Below are 9,355 nucleotides of genomic sequence, written 5' to 3'. Positions count from 1 at the left end.
CATGATCTGAAACCTGCCTAACTACTCCCTCATGTAGTACTTGCCCTCCTCCTCCTTACCCCAGTGGTTCCCTGAAGATGCCAAACTCATTCCCACTTTAGAGAATTGGCATTGACGTTCCCTCTGCCTAGACTACTTACCCACTGGTCTTCGTATCACTCCATTTTGTCATTGATTTCAAATGTTACCTCTTAAAAGTCATATTATCCATCTTAGTCCACTCTAAAGCTGTGCCTAATATTAAACTGATGTCCTTGTTTCTGATCTGATTTCTTTCTTCACTCAATAAAAATATAAGTTTCGGGGTGCCTGGGTGGCTCACTCGGTTGAGCAACTGACTCTTGAGCTTGGGTCGTGATCTCAGGGTTGTGGGATGGAGCCCCACATCCAGCTCTACACTCAGCACGGAGTCTGCTTGTCCTGCTCCCTCTGCTCTTCCCCTCCCCCCCACGCTCATGCTCCCTCTCTCTCAAATAAATAAAAAAATAAAATCTTAAAAAAAATAAGAATAGGGCGCCTGGGTGGCTCAGTTGGTTAAGCGACTGCCTTCGGCTCAGGTCATGATCCTGGAGTCCTGGGATCGAGTCCCGCATCGGGCTCCCTGCTCAGCGGGGAGTCTGCTTCTCCCTCTGACCCTCCCCCCTCTCATGCTCTCTCTACCTCATTCTCTCTCTCAAATAAATAAATAAAATCTTAAAAAAAAAAAGAATATAAGTTTCATGACAGTGGAAAACTTCTCTATTTTGTTCACTACTATAATCTCTAAGGTATAGTGCCTAGCCACTATTAGAACTTAGTACATAATAAATGCTCAATAAATATTTGTTGAATGAATGAGGAAAACCATAATTACAGATACGCCATGCTTTTATTATAATGTATGAGCTGTATTAAGGAAGAATGTAACTATATTCTTATGTGTAATATAAAGAAAATACCTGCTGTTTATATCCACAGGGTTGATAAGAGGATAAAGTGAGTATTCTTTTTTTTGGAGGGTAATAATCTTTTTTTTTTCTTATTTTATTATGTTAGTCACCATACTGTACATCATTAGTTTTTGATGTAGTGTTCCATGATTTATTGTTTGTGTATAACACCCAGTGCTCCATTCAATACGTGCCCTCCTTAATACCCATCACCCACTGGGCTAACCCATCCCCCCACCCCCCTTCCCTCTAAAACCCTCAGTTTGTTTCTCAGAGTCCATAGTCCTTCCAATTTTCCCTTCCTACTATCTTCTTTTTTTTTTTTAAACATATAATGTATTATTTGTTTCGGGGTACAGGTCTGTGATTCATCAGTCTTACATAATTCACAGCGCTCACCATAGCACATACCCTCCCCAATGTCTATCACACAGCCACCCCATCCCTCCCACCCCCTACCACTCCAGCAACCCTCAATTTGTTTCCTGAGATTAAGAATTCAAAATGAGTATTCTTTGTAAGCTGTAAGTCATTCAAGATAATTTATTAAAATTTCATTTTAAGGGAATTTTTCATATTACAAAAAAATGCACTTATGACTAAAATGTGCAAAGTACCAAAGACTGTAAAGTGAAAAGAAATACCCTCTAAAATCTTTTCCCATCTCCTGTGAGAATTTGCACCCTGTAGGCAACTGCTATTAACATTTTCTTTTGTATGCTTTCAGACTTTTTCTATGCACATAAACTATTCCTTAAAAAAAAAACACATACATGGGGGCACCTGGGTGGCTCAGTCAAGCATCCGCATGCAGCTCACGTCATGATCTCAGGGTCCTGGGATCAAGCCCGGTGATGGAGCCTCCCATTGGGCTCCAGGCAGCAGCTATTTACTGAGCAAGTATTTCAATATTTTAACAACTGGTGCAGCTTTACTGTCACAATGTAGCTGAAGACTTATCCCAGGCTAGAGCAGTTCCTCTTCCTCTGAGAGCTAGTTTTGCACTGTTTTGGTTTATTTCATTAGGCTTGTGGGGAGGAGCCACTGCTGACCTAACTTCACTGCTATGGCTTACCACAAAAGCTCTCAAAGAAATACTCTTAAATTTGAGTTACTAAAATCAAATTAACCCTCCTAACCAATCAACCAAATCATCAAGTCCTGTTCATTTTAACAACTAAACTCATCTCAAATCTATCTCTTCATCCCACTGTCACAGCCCTGATATATGCCATCATCTTTTTTCTTCTGGAATCTTGAAGGGTTTCTTTTTTCCCTTTTTTTAATAATAATCTCATTATTGATATATAATTCATGTATCATAGAGCACAGCCATTTAAAATGTGCAATTTAATGGTTTTTAGTGTATTCACAGAGTTGTGCAACCATCACCACAGTCAAATTTAGAAAATATTTTATCACCTCAAACAGAAACCCCATATTCATTAGCAGTCATTCTCCATTTCCACCCAACTACCCCTTTCCCCAGCTCTAAGCCACCACCAATCTCGTTTCTGCATCTATGGTTTTGGGTACTCTGGATAGTTCATAGAAATGCAATAATATAATATGGGGTCTTTTGTGACTAACTTCTTTCATTTAGCATAATGTATTCAAAGTTCACCTGTGTTATAACATGTATCAGTACTTCATTTCTATTTATTGCTGAAGAACATTCCATTGCATGAATAGAACATATTTAGTTTCCATTCATCAGTTGATGAACATTTGATTTGTTTTTCTCTTTGGCTATTAGGAATAATGCTACTATGAACATTCATGTACAAGTTTTTGTGGGGACATAATGTTCTCATATCTCATGGGCACCCACCTTGAAATGAAAGTGTTTATGATACAATATCTAAGAAACTATTGCCTAATCCGGGGTTACCTAGATTTCATATAAGAATTTTATAGTTTGGGGCGCCTGGGTGGCTCAGTTGGTTAAGTGTCAGACTCTGATTGCAGCTCAGGTCATGATCTCAGGATTGTGGGATTGAGCTCCATGTCAGTCTCCACATGGAGCCTGCTTTAGATTATCTCTCTTCCTCTCCCTCTGCTCCTCCCCCACCTCTCTCTCTTCCTCTCTTAAAAAAAAAAGGATTTTATAGTTTTAGCTCATTCATTTAGATTTTTGATTCATTTTGAGTTAATTTTTATGTATGGTGTGGGATAAGAGATCTAACTTCATTCTGGAGCATGTGGATATCCAATTGTCCCAACACCATTTGTTGAAAAGACTATTCTTTCTTTTTTTTTTTTTTTAAGATTTTATTTATTTGAAAGAGAGCAAGAGTGAGAGAAATCACAAAGGGAGAGGGAGAAACAGACTCCCCGCTGAGCAGGGAGGAAAGACTATTCTTTCACAATTGAATGGTCTTGGCAACTTTGTCAGAAATCAGTTGGTCATAAATGTATGAGGTTGTTTTTTTATTTTTCCCCTGAATTTTCAGTTCTGTTTTATTAATCTATAGGTCTCCCTTGATGTCATTACCACCCTGTCTTCATTACTATAGTTTTGAAATCAGGAAGTGTGAGTCTTCCAACTATGTTCTTTTTTAAGATCGTTTTAGCTATTCTGGGACCCTTGAATTTCCATATAAATTTTTAAATCAGTTTGTTGATTTCTATAAAAAAGCAAGCTGAATTTTGTAAGAAACTACATGAAATCTGTAGATCAATTTGGGGAGTATTGCCCTTTTAACAATATTAAGCCTTCTAGTCTATGAATATGGGAGGTCTTTCCATTGATTTATGTCTTAATTTTTTTCAACAAAATTTTATAGTTTTCAAATTACAAACTTTGCACTTTTATTAAATTTATTCTCAAGTATTTATTCTTTTTGGTGCTAATATTAATGCACTTGTTTTCTTAATTTCATTTTTGATTTGTTCATTGCAGCTGTATAGAAATGCAATAGAATTTATATTTATCTTGTATCATGCAATTTTGCTGGATATGTTTATTAATTCTAATACTTTTTAGTGGATTTCTTACGATTTTTTTTGTATATAAGATTATGTGATCTAAAGGTAGAGATGGTTTTACTTCTTTTTTTCCAATCTAGATGCCTTTTATTTAATTTTCCTATCTAATTTCGCTGGCTAGACCTCTGGTACAATGTTGAACAGAAGTGGCAAGTCTAGAGAACTCTGTCTTGTTACTATTCTTAGGAGGAAAGCATTCAGTTTTCATCATTAAGTATAATGAGAGTTTGGGTTTTTCACAAATGTCCTTTATTAGCTTGAAGAGATTTCCTTCTATTCCTAGGTGGTTGTGTATTTTTATCATGAAGGAATATTGAGTTCTGTCACGTGGTTTTTCTGCATTTATTGAGATGATCAATGGTTTCTGTCTTTTATTCTATTGATATAGTGTATTGTATTAATTGATTTAAGCCAACCTTGCATTCCTGATATAAGCCCCACTTGGTTATGGTGTTTATTTCTTTTTCTATATTGCTAGTTTCATTTGTTAGTATTTTATTGAGGACTTTTGCATCTATATTCATAAGAGATATTGACCTGTAGTTTTCTTTTTTTTTTTTTAAGATTTTATTTATTTATATATTAGAGAGCGAGCGAGAGAGAAACAGCATGAGAGGGGAGAAGGTCAGAGGGAGAAGCAGGCTCGCCACTGAGCTGCAAGCCCGATGCGGGACTCGATCCTAGGACTCCAGGATCATGACCTGAGCAGAAGGCAGTCGCTTAACCAACTGAGCCACCCAGGCGCCCGACCTGTAGTTTTCTTTTCTTATGATGTCTTTCTCTGGTTTTGATATCAGAATAATACTAGCCTGGTAAAATGAGGTAGAAAGTGTCCCATCCTTTTCTATGTTTTGGAAGAGTATATGAAGAATTCTACTAATTCTTTAGATGTTTGGTGGAATTCAACAGTGGAGTCATCTAGGCCTGGGCTTTTCTTTGTGGGTAGTTTTTAAATTACTAATCCAATCTTTTGTTATAGATCTATTCAGATTTTCTACTTTTTCTTATGTCAGTTGGGTAGTTTATATCTTTCTAGGAATATGTCTATTTCATATAAATCATCTAATTTGTTGGCCTACGGTAGTTCATAGTATCCCATTATAATCCTTTTTATATCTGTAAGGTCAATATTAATGTCTCTTCTTTCATTCCTAATTTTACTAATTAATAATTTAATAATGTGAGTTTTTTCTCCTTTTTCTTGGTCAGTTTAGCTAAAGGTTTGTCAATTTTATTGATCTTTTCAAAGAACCATCTTTTAGTTTCATTGGTTTTCTCTATTTTTAAAAAATTCCCTCTCTTTCATTATTTCCTTCCTTTTGCATCTTTGGATTTAGTTTTCTTCCCCCCTCTCTCTACAGTATTTTAAGGGGGAAGATTTGGTTATTGATTTGAGATATTTCTGCTTTTTCTAATGTTGGTATTGAACCCCTAAGTTACCCTCTAATGTTGGTATTGAACCCCTAAGTTACCCTCTAAACACTGCTTTAGCTGCGTCCCCTGACTTTTATCATGTTATGTCATCATTTCATTGATGTCAAGGTATTTACTAATTATCCTGACATCTTCTTTGTCCATTGGTTACCTAAAAGTGTGTTATTTCCACATATTTTTGAATTTCCCAAATTCCTTTCTGTTATTAATTTCTAATTTCATTCTATTATCATCAAAGAGCATTCGGTTTATAGCCTAGCATATGGTCTAGTCCACAGAATATTCCAGCCCTTGAGAAGAATTTGCATTCTTCTGTTGTTAGGTGAGTGCTCTATAGATGTCTATTAGGTTAGGTGGTGTATAGTGTTTAAGTCTTTTAATTCCTTGCTGATCTTCTGCCTAAGTGTTCTATCCATTATTGAAAATGGGGTACTGAAGTCTCCAACTCTTTTTTTTTTTTTTAAAGATTTTATTTATTTATTCATGAGAGATAGAGAGAGAGAGAGAGAGGCAGAGGCAGAGGGAGAAGCAGTCTCCCCGCGGAGCAGGGAGCCCGATGCGGGACTCGATCCCAGGACCCTGGGATCATGACCTGAGCTGAAGGCAGACGCTTAACCGACTGAGCCACCCAGGCGTCCCATCCAACTCTTATTGTTGAACTATTTCTTTCTTCAATTCTGACAGTTTGTGTTTCATGTATTTTAGAGCTCTGCTGTATATATTTTTATAATTGTTACACATTTCTGATGGATTGGCTCTTTTATTATTATAAAATTTCCCTCTGTGGGCGCCTGGGTGGCTCAGTTGGTTGAGCGACTGCCTTCGGCTCAGGTCATGATCCTGGAGTGCCGGGATCGAGTCCCGCATCGGGCTCCCTGCTCAGCGAGGAGTCTGCTTCTCTCTCTGACCCTCCCCCCTCTCATGCTCTCTCTCTATCTCATTCTCTCTCTCAAATAAATAAATAAAATCTTTAAAAAAAAAAAAATTTCCCTCTATATCTCGTAACTTTGTTTTATAGTCTATTTTGTCTGATATTAGTATAGCCACTTATTGTGACTTTGTTAAATTAATACTGTTCTTAGAGCTCTGGGTTATCAGATGGCAAGTTGCAGTTTAATAAAAGACCACAAGGGAAATTAAAATAGAGTTTATTACTCACAAGTCCTGGAAGAAGAACACAGTATGCCTTGAGAGTCAGTGGGTAGAGTGCTTTGGGGTTCCTGGTCAACTCACACCAGAAAAAGCAGGGTTTTGGTAAATTTCACAGGGTTTTTATCTAAGGGGGTGCACATAGTGGAAGTCCTGGGAAGAGGGTGGGGGATTGTTTATCACAAGGGCCATTGAGGGAGTCGTATCAGGAACTTAAGTTTACTTATGACTCAGTGAGCTATTATCTAGGGCATACGCTCACAGGAGGCCTAGTGTCAACTCAAGGCCCCTGTAGGCTGCCTCACCACCCCAAAAGATGCCCAAGCAGCAATATTATAGAGTAGCGTAGCTAAACTCTCTGACAACTACACTGTGAGATAACATCCTTAGATGGTCTCACAGCTCTCTAAGCCAAGATTAGGAAGATTAATTATTCTCCTTTCCCATCTAGATGCAGAAAGGCAAAAGTGAGGACCATTCTAAATTTATGAGGTTGACTTTAAAATTTAACTTTAAAGAAGCATATTAAATATTTTATAATGTCCTCATTCATGCATAAAATGTTTAAATGAAACTAGAGAAAATTCCAAATGTTCAAAGGGATACTATCACATGAAACCCTAAGTTAGAGTTAAGTGAAGATTTGGCCATCTGAAGGATTATAATCACTGACATAATAACTTGGCAAGTTAGAGGGGATTTGTAGCTCGAGATTAGCTTTAAGATATATATTATTGCAGATGTTCATAAGGCACAAGGAAAGCTAAAGCCACAGACACCAGACTTAAATTTTGAAGTCTGGTCAATTTCAAAAGCAGAAAGAGAAGTGTGTTCACTTAGCATTGAAATCTTTGACACAGTAGCAGCTCTTCCTGCACAGATGGCTGAGGGCAGAGAAAGGATGATAAATGATAGAGTCAGGACAACAAGAAATGCTTGAACTGGACCTGGACAGAGATGGTTATCTGAGCACACCACAGATGTCACCGTTTCCCTGCCCAGGAGAATTGGCAGTTAATACAGAGCAACATTGCATACTAACTTATATTTACCTATTACATTAATTATAGTAGGTTAAGTATCAAGTTTTATATATGTATACTGATATACCACACTTACACTTAAGTATCTCTCTGAAATTCAGCAATTATAGAAAATGACCTCTTAATTTTTGTTATGGACTAAGTGCTTGTATCTCTCCAAAGTTCATATGTTGAAGCCGTAGGCCCCATGCAATGGTATTAAGAGGTAGGGTCATTGGGGGATCATTTGGTTTAGGTAAGTTCATGAGAATGGAATCCTGATGATGAGATGAGTGCTTTTATAAGAAGAGGAAGAGACACCAGAGCTGGTTTTCTCTGCCATGTGAGGACACAGGAAGAAGGCAGGCATCTGTAAATGAGGAAGAGGGTCCTCACCAAGAACCAAAAGTTTCTACAACTTGATCTTAGACTCTCCATCCTTCAAAACTGTGAGAAATAGATGTCTGTTGTTTAAGCTACCAAGGCTATGGTATTTTCTTGTAGCAGCCTAAGCAGACTAGGGCAGTCATTTTAACAAATTAAAAGGAGCAAGTCAATATGTTTTTGGTTTTTGTTTTGTTTTGTTTAAATTCTATTTACTTATTTTAGTGAGAGGGAGAGAGAGAAAGTGTGAGTGCACAGCAGGGGTGGAGAGGGGCAGAAGGAGAGGGAGAGAGAGAATCTCAAGCAGACTTTGGGCTAAGCATCGAACTCAACACAGGGCTTGATCCTACGACCCTCTCTCACAGTTTCTGTGTGTCAGGACTTCAGGAATGACTTAATTCCTGGTGGTTCTGGCTTAGAGTCTTTCTGAGGTTGCTTAGAAGATGTTGATCGAGGGACATTCATCTGAAGGTTTAAATGGTGCTGGAGGATACACTCCCAAAGTGGCTTTCATGTGGCTAACATGTGGGAGATGCTGGCTGGTAGGAGGCTTCAGCACCTTTCCACGAAGCCCTCTCCATAAGCCACTTGAGGTTTTTATGACCAGCTTCCTCCAGAGTGAGCCATCCAAGAAAGCAAGGCAGAAGCAGTGATGTCTTTTATGACCCAACCTCAGAGGCAGCTCACTGTTGGTCACTTCCACAACATCCTATTGGTCCTAAAGGTCAGACCTGTTCATTGTGGGAGAGGACCACACGAGAGTATGATACAAACAGGCAAGGATTCCTGGGGGACATCTTGGAGGCTGGCCGCTACACCTAACAGCTCCATTTTCAATGTCATGATAGCTTAGGTCTGGTGGCTAAGAACCTGGTTCTGGAGTCAGACAGACCAGTATTCCAATTTTAATTGCACTACATACTTATACTTGCCAATCCTCTGTTTCCTCATCTGTTGTGTGGAAATGATAGATCCACCTCATAGGTTTGCTGTAAGCATTAAATGAGTTAATGTCCACAGAATAATCCTTTCTATCAGATCATGTCATTTCCCAACTCAAAATCTTCAGACTTAGAAATTCAACTGGTCTACCAGATCCTGACCTACCTGCAACTGACTTAGCTACTACCACTATTGCTGCTACTTCTACTAGCACCACCACCAACTGATCTCGTTTCTTCTTGCTGTCTCCCTTCCTCACTCCACTTTATCCACTGGTCTCCTTAGTCTTCAAACATGCTAAGCTCTCTCCTACCTCAGGGCCTTTGCACTTGCTGTCCCTCTGCCTGGAACACTTTTCCCTTATGTTTTCATGGATCATTTGCCCACTTCATTCAGATCTCTACTTAATTGTTACCTCCTCAAAGACCTTCCCTGACCATTCCTTTTATCCCTTAATCCTTCTTTACTTTTCTATTTCTAGCATTTACCACTACTTGATATTATATA

This window comes from Mirounga angustirostris, unplaced genomic scaffold (assembly GCF_029215605.1).
Source record: "Mirounga angustirostris isolate CCGP_5_RB_7025 unplaced genomic scaffold, mMirAng1.0.hap1 SCAF_9, whole genome shotgun sequence".
NCBI lineage: Eukaryota > Metazoa > Chordata > Mammalia > Carnivora > Phocidae > Mirounga > Mirounga angustirostris.
The sequence above is the reverse complement of the archived record's forward strand: the minus strand, read 5'-3'. Positions refer to the sequence as shown.